This window comes from Balaenoptera musculus, chromosome 5 (genome assembly GCF_009873245.2).
Source record: "Balaenoptera musculus isolate JJ_BM4_2016_0621 chromosome 5, mBalMus1.pri.v3, whole genome shotgun sequence".
NCBI classification, from domain to species: Eukaryota; Metazoa; Chordata; class Mammalia; order Artiodactyla; family Balaenopteridae; genus Balaenoptera; species Balaenoptera musculus.
The window spans coordinates 137,433,439-137,446,853 of record NC_045789.1 but is presented as its reverse complement, the minus strand read 5'-3'; positions in this window follow the sequence as shown (position 1 = coordinate 137,446,853).

Genomic DNA, 13,415 nt, shown 5'->3' with positions numbered 1-13,415 from the left:
TTCCCTGCCTTCTGATGACAGCAGGCCCAATGACCTCCTGAAATGCCACCAACGAGCCTCAGGCTGAGTGTGGAGCCTGCTGGAGCCTTTCATGTGGTGAGGAGGTGACAGGTCGCTGTCTTCTGTGGTCCAGAAGTCAAGGTCGAGGCCTGAGCCCAGGGTGGGGCAGGCGAGGGGAGAGAGGCACCAGGGGCAACATTTAAGGAGGCCGAGCTCTCTCTCTCTCGGGTGTCGGCCTGCGAGCGGCACCTCCTCCAGTGCTGCGCCGGGTGCCTCGCTTTCCTTGTCTGGTCCCCCCCAGGTAGGGGGTGGGAGTGGGGGCCGGGAGTCATGGTTTGGGCAGCAAGGACCTGTTTAGAATAAGAGGGCAGGGGACTCCCCTGGCGGTCCAGTGGTTAAGACTCCGTGCTTCCAGTGCAGGGGGCGCGGGTTCGATCCCTGGTCGGGGAACTAAGATCCCACATGCCGTGCGGCACGGCCAAAAAAAAAAAAAGAATGCGAGGGCCAGCCGAGGCATCCAGGACTCCAGGCTTCGATGTTCCAGAGTTGGTCCAGTCTCATGCTGGGGAGTCTGATCTCTGGTTCCAGGAGCAATTCTCCCCGGAGGGCTGTAGTGCTAAAACATTCTCAGACTTTAATTTTTGGTTAGATACAATTTATTTCTTTCTGGTTTGAAGAATAACATAGTCTCATCAAACGTGCCACCTCCAGTGCCCTCAGAAGCAGCATGCGGTCTGTACTGCAGCCCAGCCGACTGGGACAGGGGCCTGAAACCCGCCCTCCTCCCCACCCACACCCTCAGTCGGCAGCCCATCTGCTCCCTGCTGGCTTCTGGGGAGACGCTGACACCCCGGAAGGTCCCGGGTGTCTCCACCACACGGCTCCCTCACGAGCCAGCTCCATGCAGGGTGCCGTCCTCCTGGGCCTGGCGCTCGGGAGGTGAAGGGTGAGGCCCTACCCAGGGGGCCTCACGTGCTAATGGGTCCCTGTTCCCAGTGGCTCACGCAGGGCTGGACTAGGGTGGGTGCCCAGGGCACAGGTTAACGAGGTGCCCACTCTCGGGGGCGTGCAAGTGCAGAGGCGTGATTTGGGCATCCTAGGTGCAGCCTGATGCCTGCTCGGCAGCTGGGTGACCAGCGGCTGTGGCACACGGAGAGGGCAGAGCTGCCTCTCCTGGGTTGCCAGGCAGCCTCCAGCCTGCCAGGAGTGTGGATGGGGGTGTCACCCGATGCCAGGGACCCAGCCCGGTGGCCCTGCTGCTCAGCTGCACCTCGTCCCCCACACCCCGTGTGCCTGCCTGGCCCCTGTTCCCGGCATCCAGCTCCTGGGCCTGGCTTGTCCCCTCCCCCAGGACCGTCACCTAGCCTCCTGCTTCCCTGAGAAGTCACGGCCTCCCCATCTCTCCTGGTCTCCCCCGTTCCGGCCTCCTCCCAGGCTGACACTCCTCCCGCTTCTCCATCTGCCTCTGCTGCCCCCCAGCCACTGGCCAGAGTCACTCTCTTGCAGGTCCCCTGACTGTTTCCTGGTCGGGCTCGGCACAGGGGCTCCTGAGGGGCACGGGCCTCCTGGGTCCATCTCCGGGTGCCCAGCGTGGGAGAGTCCCTGACCACCCCTCCTCCCTTGGGCTACCGCTGTTCCTCCCAGGGGCCTGGGGTTTCTCTAGAACCCAACTCGGGGGCCTGCCTGGCGCTGGGGTCCTGCTGAGAGATGGGACCCTGGTGACCTGTCCCAGCCCTGGGGGGCATTCGCTTGATGTGGCAGGCATCGTTCCTCCATTCACTCGTCCCTGACCTCTAAGTCAGGCACCACGCCACGTCTGGGCTGGGGAGGCTTGACCCTCACTCAGGCAGGATGTGATGAGAGTCTGGACTCAGAGGTCGGGGAGGATAGGAAGGAATGGATGGGAACTGTGAACTGATTCTGGAAAGATCAAATTGAACCAGGTTTGGTCGTTGAATTAAGTGACAGACAGAACTAGTCTATGCAGTTGGAAGTCAGGATAGACGAGAGCAGCGCTTCCCAAACTCAGGCTTGTGGACACCTGGGGCTGAATCGTCCTCCCTTTGGGGACCAGCCTGTGCAGAACAGAGTTTTGAACAGCGTCCCTGGCCCCTGCCCACTCGATGCCAGCAGCGCCCTCTCAGTTGTGACCATCAAAAGTGTCTGCATTCCTTGCCAGACGTGCCCCGGGGTCAACACTGCCCCAGCCGAGAGCCCCGGACTAGAGGTTACCTAGGCATTCCTGGTACCGTTCCCTTTCGGATCCGGGGCTGGGTGCATGGCACGGTCACCTTGTGAAAAGTCACCAGCTGTACCCTGATGATTAGAGCTGCTCTGTATGTATGTTATAGCCAGGAAAAGGTTCATTAACAAAGGAATCACAGGAAAGTGGGATGAAGGACATGTCGTCATGTTTCAGGGTCTTACATCAACAGCGAGCTCTGAGGGTGCCCATGGTGTGTAGAGGCTCAAAGAGCCCCCAAGGGAATCAGTCTGAGGTGCTTTGGAAACAGAAGGATCTATGCCCGGGGTGGGGGTGGGGGTGAGTCCCGTGCCCTCAGGCTGGTCGAGCATCGGTGAATGGGTCTCCTGTCCTGACCCCATGCTTTTAGGACTCTCCTGTGCTCTGAGTGCCCCGGGCCTGCTCACAGTAGGTCTCAGTGATCACACAGGGTGGGTGCAGCTTGCATGGTGAGAAGGACAGCTGACTGAGCGTGCATGAGCCGTTTTCTGAGCTTTTTGCTGAACTGCTTTCAAGTTTTAGTGAACAGAAGACAAGCATTTCTTCATTATTGTTATTATAGTTCAAAACAAGTCTGGAAACAACCTAGAGGTACAATAATGGGGGATGATTACTGCATTCTTGTGTCTCCACGTATCAGAAAATTAGGCAGGAATTAGCATCTGTGCTTGAAGAAAGGCTTAACGTTACATAATATGAAGTGGGCAAGCAGCACTGAAATTTACCTACAGTGTGATCTCAATGCAGCAAGATTCGGACATAGGAAAAAGACGAACATCAGAGAATAAACGGAGAGATATTTCATGTTCGTGGACAGGAAACCTCTATATTGTCAAGATGTCAGTTTCCCAACTTGATCTATAGATTCACAGCAACCCAATTAAAATCTCAGCCTGTTTTGTTGTGGACGTCGATAAAAGACTTAGAAGGACACAGCAAAGTCAGCAGATACTGCCACTGCGCCCTGACATTACGAGTGATTTAATTTTTTTACTTGTGCTTTTCTGATTTTTCTGCCATGAGCATATGCTGCTTTTAACATTAGAAAAGAGCAATGAAGTTATATATTTTTTAAAAGAAATAAATGCAGAAAGAAAGAAAAGTAAGCAGAGAGGGGCCGGGCAGAAGAGTTTAGCAGCAGAGCCTTTTGGAGTTGGCTGGACGGGGCCCAGGAGTGTCACTGGGGCCAGCTGTCATACGTCTCCTTCCCGGTGTCTGGGCACCCCGCCCCCAGCCTGCCCCATCCAAGCGCTTTGCTGGAGAGATAGTCCCACAGTGAAATTCAACTCAGACTGGCCTGGGGTCTGGGCCTCTCTGCATTTTACATCTGCGGAGATGGAACACCTGGGAAGCATCCATTTTCTACGGTCTGGATGGGCCGAGAGGGGATTATTTCTCCAGCTGGAGTCCTTTCTTTTAAAAGGCTTTTGAAATAGATGATGGAGCAGATACTGCCGAAAAGCCCAACTGCAGTTCCTCACGGTCAAGTCCCCTGTCCACAGAGCCTGCAGCGGAAAGGCCCCAAGGAGGCCCAAGGACTGTGAGGGCATTGCTCCTTGGACTCTGCTCTGGCTTTAAGGCCTTTCTCCAGTGCCACCTCCTCCAGGAAGCCCCCTCTGGTTTCCTGGGCCCACAGTGCTCACCCCTTTGCCTGGTGTCCTAGTGTGCTTGACCTGCCCTGTCTTGGGTCACTGAGCTTTTTCTCCTCGTGGAGGAACCTAGGGAAGGGGATCAGGCTGACCCCAGTGACCCCTGACAGGGGAGTGAGGAAGTGAGTGGGGGATGGAGGGTGCATCAAGAATCACAGCTGCAGGCTCCTGGGGCTCAATCCCAGTGGGGCCCCCTGGGAGACTGTGGAGCACACCTCAAGTGGTCCCACCCAGGCATGAGGAAGCTGGCATCACCCGCAGGCGGCCATCCCTCACTGGCTGAGGGCCACTCCTGGGCGTAGCCTTCCAGGCATATCCGTCCTGCCTGGGCACCTGCTGGCACACTTGCAGGCTGGTCCTTTGGCCTGAAATGGCAGACAGAGGCAGCCTTTGGCTGGAGTGACGGGACCGTCAGCAGGTGGGCTGGCCTAGGGGTGGGGATGGGGCATCACCACGCCTCCTCCCGTGTCCTGGGGCAACCACGGGACCCCAGAGACTGCGCCCCCCACGCTAGCCCGGAGTGACATTTGATGCAAGGCAGGCTGAGGACCCGGGTAGGCCGCCTGCCACTTCCCCCAGCCCCTCTCTCCTTGCGCCCAGAGCAGGTATCCGGAGGTTTGATGACGAAAACAGCCGGGGGAGTCCGTGCCAGCTCTGACCCATCCCGGGGAGGCGACAAGCTTTCATTCATCCAACAAATATTTATCGGCAGCCCCAGATCTGCCAGGCCCTGAACCTGAGGCTGTCACAGGAGCTGGTAGTAGCTCCAAGACTCTGAGTCAAAGCAGGACCCTTGGTCCCTGTAAAACAGGCTCGGGCCCGGGAGGGGCGCTGGCCCTGCAGGCAGTGTGCGCGGAGCTCACAGCTTGACTTTGGAATCACATTCCAGCTCCACCCGCTTTGTGCTGTGTGGCCTGGGCACACACTTAACCTCTCTGATCACGTCTCTCATCTGCAAAAGTGGGAAACAAACTCAGTTACAGGGTCATCAGAGGATTCCATGCCACACAGACATCACGTGCTCAGAGCACAGCCTTCCACCTGGCGAGTGGTCAGCACAGCATCACAATGGTAACGGGCCATGAGATGGGGCTCTCCCCACCCAGAATTTGTTTCTGAGAGCAAAGCGGGCTAATGCCCACCCTTTCTAAAGAAGGAGCCAGAACCTCTCTGAAAAGGTGACTGAGGGGTGACGAAGGGGTGCTGGGCATACCGACCCGAGCTGTCGCCCGCTTCTGGTGATCGTGGTTGAGAGGGACCTGAGCGAGGGTGCTCGGGGGCGAGCTGCCCGGGAGTCGTGCGCCTCCATCCCCAGGTGAGAGGAGAGGCACGTGCAGGCCCCAAGCCGGGTGCGGGGCTTGGAGGGAACCACTTGCCGGCAGAAAGATGTCTCTCCGAGCCGCACAGAGCTGGGCGCGGCCGTGGAAAATCCGAGGGTACCAGGCGAGCAGGGAGACGGGGGAGGAGCACCAGCCCTTGCAGAGCGGAGGGGTTGAAGCCACGTTGCAGAGTGGCCGGCCCGGGAGGCCTCCTGTCAGGGCAAGTGGCCCCAGGGAGAGCAGCAGGGAGGGGTGGCCTGTGGGAAGCAGAAGCCGGGGAAGTGACCACAGTTTTCCCGAGGGCAGCCCTGCGAGGCTCTCGTTAGCCGTGGAATGAGTGGACCAGCCAGGAGTGCACATACTTTTGCGCAGACGTGTATTTTTCTGGTATGGATTTCTGGGTTGGAGCGATGAGCATTTAACCCTCTAATAGACACGTGGGCCAAACTGCCCTGCAAGAAGGTCTCCTGCCCGCGGTGGGTGTGTGGCCTGTCTCTGCACCTGGGCCCGGATGGACCCAAGTGCCTCCAAGCTCCGCTGGTGATGGTAGCATGGCATCTCGTGGTGGTTGTCACTTTCCATCCCCCATTCTTGGTGACGCTGGCCCCTTCCCTTGTGCTTGCTGACATTTGTTTGTCCTCTGTGTGTGTGCCTGGCCCTGTCCTCGTGCAAGCAGGCAGGGGACACGTCCCCTCTCTGGGGAACATCAGCAGCGCTCACTGGGGCTCTGGTGGCGGAGGCCTTGTCCCTAGGAGCAGGGAGCCGGGACCGCAGCCTGCGGGGCCGATGCTGAAGGTGAGACAGACCAGCCCACTACCTGGACGGTTGGCTTCCCAGAGGGTCAGAAGCCTGCAGGCAGGAGGGTGGAAGGTAACTCAGGCGCCCTGAGTCTACGGTAATTATTTAAGAACAGCGCTAGGAGAACTGAGGCAGAAAAACTGTCCCAGTTTTAGAAAGACTTCATTTTCTAGACTCCAAAAGTCTGAGCCCAGATGCCTCATTTCACAGATGGGGAAAGTGAGGCTTTGGGAGGCGGGGATGGGGTCGTCCAGCTGACTCCCCAGGGTGGCTGGGAAGAGGCACACTTGGATCCCGTGTAAATGCAGGAGGTAGGTGCAGAGGGAGGGCCAGGTGCTGGTACCTGTTTAACCATTGGCTCCGTGGGTAAAACAAAGACAGAGCCCTGATTTGTGGGGTCTGCCACTTGTCAAGTGTAAATTCTCCCACAGTGGCTGACTTTGAGCCACCAACATGATGCTGGTGAGCATTGGCGCTGGGAGGGGCACACAGTCCAGCCTGGTGGGGACAACCCAGGAAGGCTTTCCCCGCCGCAGCCTCCCGGGCCCAGCTGTTCCTGCTTCAAGGAGGGTCAGAGAAGCAGCTGGGCAGGCGGCACCTTAATCCACAGGTGGGCTCCTCTGGGGCCAGAGCATTTGTCCCCCGAAACGAGGGGCTCTGCCTGGGTCAGGCGTCCCTCTCTGTATGTGGGCAGCTCCCCCAGTGGGCAGGGTTTGTCTCGGACACTTCGGGCCTGCCCGCTGAACTGTGTGGCTGAGACCAGCCGTGACCGTCCTCGGAGTTTCACGGAAAAACCTGCTGGGCCCACTTTCCTCAGAGGAGCCTCGTGGACGCCTTCTCCGCCTGCCTGTGTCCGTCCTTCCCAAACCACAAGGACAGGTATTATTATCCCCATTTTACAGGTGAGGAAACTGAGGCCCACTCAGCCAGTTCCAGGCCCCACATTAGTTCCACCGAACTAATGGCACAGATGACATAACAGCTGACCCTGCTGGGCAGTGCTCCTGTGGGAACCACCACCTACAGCTGTGCCCTGAGTGTGCGTCCTCTGGCATCTCTGAGCTGTAGTTTCTTCTGGAAAGACTGGATGAGATGCTGTGCCCTGAATACTTAGCACGGGGCTGGGTGCATGTTCATTAACACCGTGGAACAAGTGTGTAGAAGCCACCATGGATGTGCTTGAGTCAGGGAATGCCTCGTGGCGAGCCTGCCTGCTGGGAGGATACTCTGCAAACCAGGGCAGGGGACTTGCTGCTCCTTGGGGAGACCAGGGAGGAGAAGGGGGAGCATGCAGAGAGCAGGTGGAGCGGGGTCAGAGTGGAAGGCGGTCCTCCAGTGAGGACTGGGGTTCCAGGGGAAGCAACCCTGTTGTAGTTTGCAGACATTTTTAAGTTGTTTGCTGTGAGGCTGTGATGTACCTTCCCTCCCTTGTTCTCCACGAAATCTTCAGTAGTCAATATTTCTCTCATATAGTTTGCAAGAGGATTCTTCTTGAGAAATACTGAAGAAGATGGTGATCACAATAGTGATGCTGATGATGGGGTAGTGGTGATGATGATGGTAGTGATGGTGGTGATGATGGTGATGGTGGTGATGGTGATGATGATGGTGATGATGATGATGATGGTGGTGGTGATGATGACGGTGATGGTGATGGTGATGGTGGTAATGATGATGATGGTGGTGATGATGACGGTGATGTTAATGGTGGTGGTGACGATGACGGTGATGGTGATGGTGATGGTGATGATGATGATGGTGGTAATGATGGTGATGGTGGTGATGATGATGGTGATGTTAATGGTGGTGGTGACGATGATGGTGATGGTGATGATGATGATGGTGGTAATGATGATGATGGTGGTGATGATGATGGTGATGGTGATGATGGTGATGGTGATGTTGTTGATGGTAATCATGATGATGGCTCCTAATACTTGGGGACACCTACTAAGTCTCAGGCACAGTATTAATTTTATTTTACCTGATTTATCCCATTTATTCCTAATGAACCGTTTCTAAGTGTACACCATTATCATTCCCAGCATGAGTTCCATGTCCCTATTGCTCCAGGTGAAAGAGCTGCTCCTGCAGGTGTAAGAGTGCAAGGGCACCAAGGAAGGGGATGCCTGGATATTCTGAGCCTCACAACCAATCCCTATGAGGAGGGATTGCTGTTCTGCCTCCCAGGTGCAGAAACTGAGGCCCAGAGAGGGAGAGCCTGTGCCTAAGGTCACAGAGCTGGGGACTCAGAGACAAGATGAAAATTCATGTGGGCTTGATTCAGAGCTTTCACTAAGCATCTAGGCCAAGTGATAGAAAGGCAAAGAAGCAGCAGCCCTGCCTCAAGGAGCTCACAGTCTCATGGAGGAGACAGGCTGGTAAACTGACCACAGGGGAGGAACAAGAAAGCCACCTCAGCTGAGGGGTCGGGAAGGCTTCCTGGAGGAGGTGGCCTTTGGCCCTGGAGAGAAGAGGAGGCGTGCTCAGATGGCGGCTTGGGGAGGCCAGCAGGCAGGGTCTTGTATTTGCTCTGCTCACATTCTCAGCCGGGGCTCCATCCTGAGCCCCCAAACCTGCCACTGGGCACTCAGAATGCCGGCCTCAGCAGCCATCTCTCCCAGACCTACTTTTAGACCCATTTCAGCTCGAAACGCAAACACATTGTCAAGATAGTGGCCAACTTGGATCCTGTCCACGAGCAGCCCACTCTGAGGCACCAAAATAGAAAATGGCTCTATCTGTGGATGTCACGGCCTGCTGGCCAAGGCTTCGCCTTCAGCGGACAGATCCAGACAGCCCCGCCCTTGGATGAGCCGGACACATCGACGCTTCCTACCCAAATACAGTATAAAAATGCTTGCAGAAACACGTTGCAGTTAACCTCATAAAAAGGCACTTCTTCCCGGGGCAGATCTCGGTGTCAGGCATGTGGGAACAGGCAGACCTCAGGCAGACAGTGGATCCGACTTGCTAAAGGAGTGTGCTCGATGTCGTTTATCTGAGTTAGAAAGCCACTGGATGTGGGAACTGGGTGTTTTGGACCATCTCAGGAACACAGAAATCATAATAGCCCCTAGTTATTCATTGCATTCTCACTACGGGCTGGTGCTGTACTAATACTTCACCTGAATCCTCTCTCAAGCCACATAACCACCCCATGAGATGGATACATTGCTATCCCATTTCATAGATGAGAAAATGGAGGCTCAGACAGGAGCCTCTGTCTCCTCCCCCTCCTCCCCTTCCTCCTCCCCCTCTCCCTTCTCCCCCAGCAGGATCACGCCCCAGGTGCTTCTGAAGTCACCAGCTTCTTGGCTCCCTTTGCCTCCCTGTCCCAACTCCCCACTCCCTACAGGGCTTCTGGGGGTCACCTACGCCTGAATCCATGGCTCATAGTCAACATCTGGGGGACCTGGCCTCAGACACCTCGTGTGTAAATGCTTCGACCTTGGTGTGCCTCCAACCCTCACCTCCTGCCAACTCTTCTTTTCAGAGAATTCCAGGATATGGTGTTTTTTCCTGCACACCTGCCCCTCAGCGACAATGACATCTGTTATCTGACAAGTCTGTCGTTCCTATTTAGAACAAGCAGAAAAAGAGGTCCCAGGTGGGGATAGAAGATAAAGGTAAAGACGATGGCTGGGAAGAATAGAGGGTTTGCAAAGAAGTCCTGGGGCCTCAAAGAGGCTGAGAATGCGCAGGTGAGCCTGGACTTGGAACCATGGAAGGGAGCCAGGTGCGGGAGGAGGACCGGGTGCAGGAAGCGGCACAGCCCAGCGGGGATGCCGGACCCTGGGTGACTGTGGGATGGATGAGCCCACAGCATGTCGAGCAGCGGAGTTGCTCAGTGTCTCAGGAATCCAGGTGGGCCTGAAGGCAGGAGTGAGGATGCTGGGTCAGAAGGCCGGGAGGAGTGAACACAGAGAGGGATGATTCTTGCTCTCTGTGGGACCAGCAGAGCAGGTCTGGACTGAAGGGAAAGCAGGCGCCCAGGACGCCCTGGCCCTCAGTACACTGATTCACAGACTCCCTGCCCCTCAGTACACTGATTCACAGACTCCCTGCCTCTCAGTACCCTGCGATCTGGGTCATGACAGATCATCTAACAGATTGGTGGTCTTCATAGTTTTATTTCAGTGAACGTAAGCATATACACAGGGCCTTGTTGGCCCCTGGCTGGTGCGGCCCTGGGTCCCTGAGCTCTTCACATGCACAGTCTTCTGTCAGGAGATTTGCTCAAAGCTCAGCCCTGGCTGATGGAGAGGGGGGCCTGGGTGGCAGAGAGGAGGGCGGGATGGCACGCTGTCCGTGTGTGTGAGCAGGTTGCAGGTGGCGGGGAATCAGCTGCGCCTAAGCTTGACCCCAAGAGACTCAGACATATCCATCCCAGCCCAAAGGTGTGCCAGCTTTGGGGCAGGAGCCCTGGGAAAGCTGTGAGCCAAGGGGAGTTGAGAACAGAGCTGGGTCTGTTTGGAAATGGTTCATCTTCTGAACAAGGAGTTGGGGCACAGCAGGTCTGGGTGTCCACTCTGGGCTGGACACTGAGACATGTCTGTGAATCAGTGAAATAGAAAACAAATATACAATGGAAAGGGTCGACAAAGTCAAATCTTCTTTAAAGAGTAATAAAATGTATTACCCCCTAATAGGACTAATCAGGACAAAAAGAGGGGAAAGCACAAATGGTGATGTCAAGAATGAAAATGGGACATAATGCGAGAAACAGAGGCCATTAAAGAAATAAAAAGAGGAAATTATGAACAATTTTGTCAATACTTGCAAAATTTAGATGAAATAAACACATTCCCAGAGAAACACAACTTGCCTAAGCTGACATAAGAAGAAATGGGAAATTTGAATTGTCCCTGTTACACTAAAGAGGTTGAATCCATAGTTCAGACCTTCCCAAGAAGGTTCTTGGAGAAAACTCCAAGAATAGATGTCATTACCAGAAAATTCTATCACCATTTAAGAGAGAAATAATGTCAATCTTATACAAATTTTTGCAGAGAACAGAAAAAGATTAAACACTGCCCAAGTCATTTTATAAGGTCAGAATAATCGTGATAGAAAACTCCAAAGTGAACACCTGGAAAAAGGAAAATTATAGACCAACTACTAATGAACACAGAAAACTCAAACAAAATGCCAGCAAAATATTAAAAAAGGATATTACACCATAATAAGATTTTGTCCAGTAGTGCAAGGTTGGTATAGCATTTTAAAATCAAGGTATTTCAGTACAGTAACAGAGCAAAGGAGGAAATCATTTAATCATTTTAGTAGAAGCAGAAAAGGCTTTTGTTAAAATTCAATATTCATAGTTTTTATTATTATTGCAAACTAGCAATAAAAGGAAACTTTCTTAAGCTGATAAAGGTTAGTATAAAAAACTTACAGGAAACATTATTTTTAATGGTGAAATGTGGAAATCTCTTCTTTTGAGATCAGAAACAAGATTAAGATGTCCATTATCAGTTTTTCTACATAACATTGAACTAGCGGTTTTAGCCAGTGCAACGAGGCAAGAAAAACAAGTAAAATGTATTAAGATTGAAAAGGAAGAAACAAAACTCATTATTTATAGATGATATTATTGAGTATGTAGAAAATCCAAAATACTCTCTCTCTATATATTGTTAGAATTAACAAGGTTGCTGGATATAAGACCAGTATACAAAATTATTGAAAAATAAGAAAAAAATCATAAAAACAAGGCTATATATCAGCAATAGTCAGAAAATTTTAAAAAATTTTGAAGGATACTATTTACAACATCAAATGTAAGCTATCTACACAGAAAACTATATGACATTTTTGGAGAAATTAATGGAAATTTAAATAAATGGGGGAATACCCATGTTCATGTAGTAGAAGCCTGGATATTATAAATGTCACCTCTCTCAAAGTTGATCTGTAGATCCAGTGCCATACTGATGAAATTCACAAGAGGTGGAACTTGACAAACTTATTCTAGAATATATGCAGAAAAGCAAAGAGTCAAGGACAGCTAAGCACCCTTGAAGGAAAAGAACAATGTGGATGGTTTTACTGTACTCGATAATAAAATATATCATAAAACTAAAGTGATTTTGACTGGATGGTGTTGGGACAAGGATAGAGGGGAAGACCCATAGGACAGAAGAGTCCAAAACCAGACAAAGGGAGAAATAATTGCCTTTTATGGGACAATGATATCTCCATATGTCCAGATGGAAAAGGATGGGACTTGACCTCTCCTTTGCACCACACATAAAAGTCAGTTCCAGCTGGATTATGTATCTAAGTGTAAACCGTAAAATAATAAAGCTTCAGGAAGCTATCAGGAAGGTAGGGATCCTGAGGTAGGAAGATACTTTCTAAGCCAGATATAAAAAACATTGGCTAGGAAGGAAAAGATGGGTAAATTGGGCTATTAAAACAAACCCTTCTGTTCATCAAAGGATACCGTTTGAAGAGTGGCAATGCAAGCTACAGAGACAGAGAAGGTATTCTCAGCACAAATAATCCTGAAAAGAGCTCATTTCTACAGTGTATAAAAGAACTACCAAGCAATAAGAAAAAGGCTGTTCTAGAGAGTAACGGGCAAGATGTGAAACGTCCTGCACCAGAGAGCACATCTAGATGACCAACAAGTGTTTGCAAAGCTGCCCAGGCTCCCAGGAGTCGCAGATTTGCAAACTGAAATCAAGAGCTACTGCTCCGTGGCCACAGAATGCCTCACATTCAAGGCTGACCACATCAAGCGCTGGTGAGGGTGTGGCACAGTGAGAACTCTCATCCACGCGGGGGGCGCGGGGAGTGCAAGTTAGTAAAACCACTTCGAAAAGCTTATATTTCTACCCAAACGGGATACACATGCACCCAATGACCCAGCCGTTTCACTCCTAGAAAGGCACCCAGCAGAAATGCTCGCCCAGTCGCTGGAGACACACACGCGTGCTCACGGCTGCGTGGAGGAGCTGGGGCACAGCCCCGAGCTGGAAACAGCCCAAGTGTCTGTCACCAGGAGACAGGTACTCGTGGACCAGACGCTCTGCAGTGCTGATGAACATCAATAACTAAAGCCACAATCACTGTGGATGAGGCTCACAAGCACCATATTTGGTAAAACACACAAATGAGGACCCACCGTGGGATCCCATTTTTAATAGTGAAAGATGCACGTGAAACTCAACTTGTGTTTAGCAATGCAGGCGTAGGTGATAAAACTTTAAAGCAAAGGGAAGAAATGATGACCACAAAGTGAGGGAAGGAGGGGCGTCGTGGGAGGGACTGCAGGCGGTGTGGGGGCTGTCAGGCTTCTGTTCTTGACAAGGGGGGGTGGCGGTGTGGGTTTGTTTTCAGATGATACACTCCACCGTAGGCGTGGGCCCTTTTCTCTCTGTGTCACATTTCACAGGA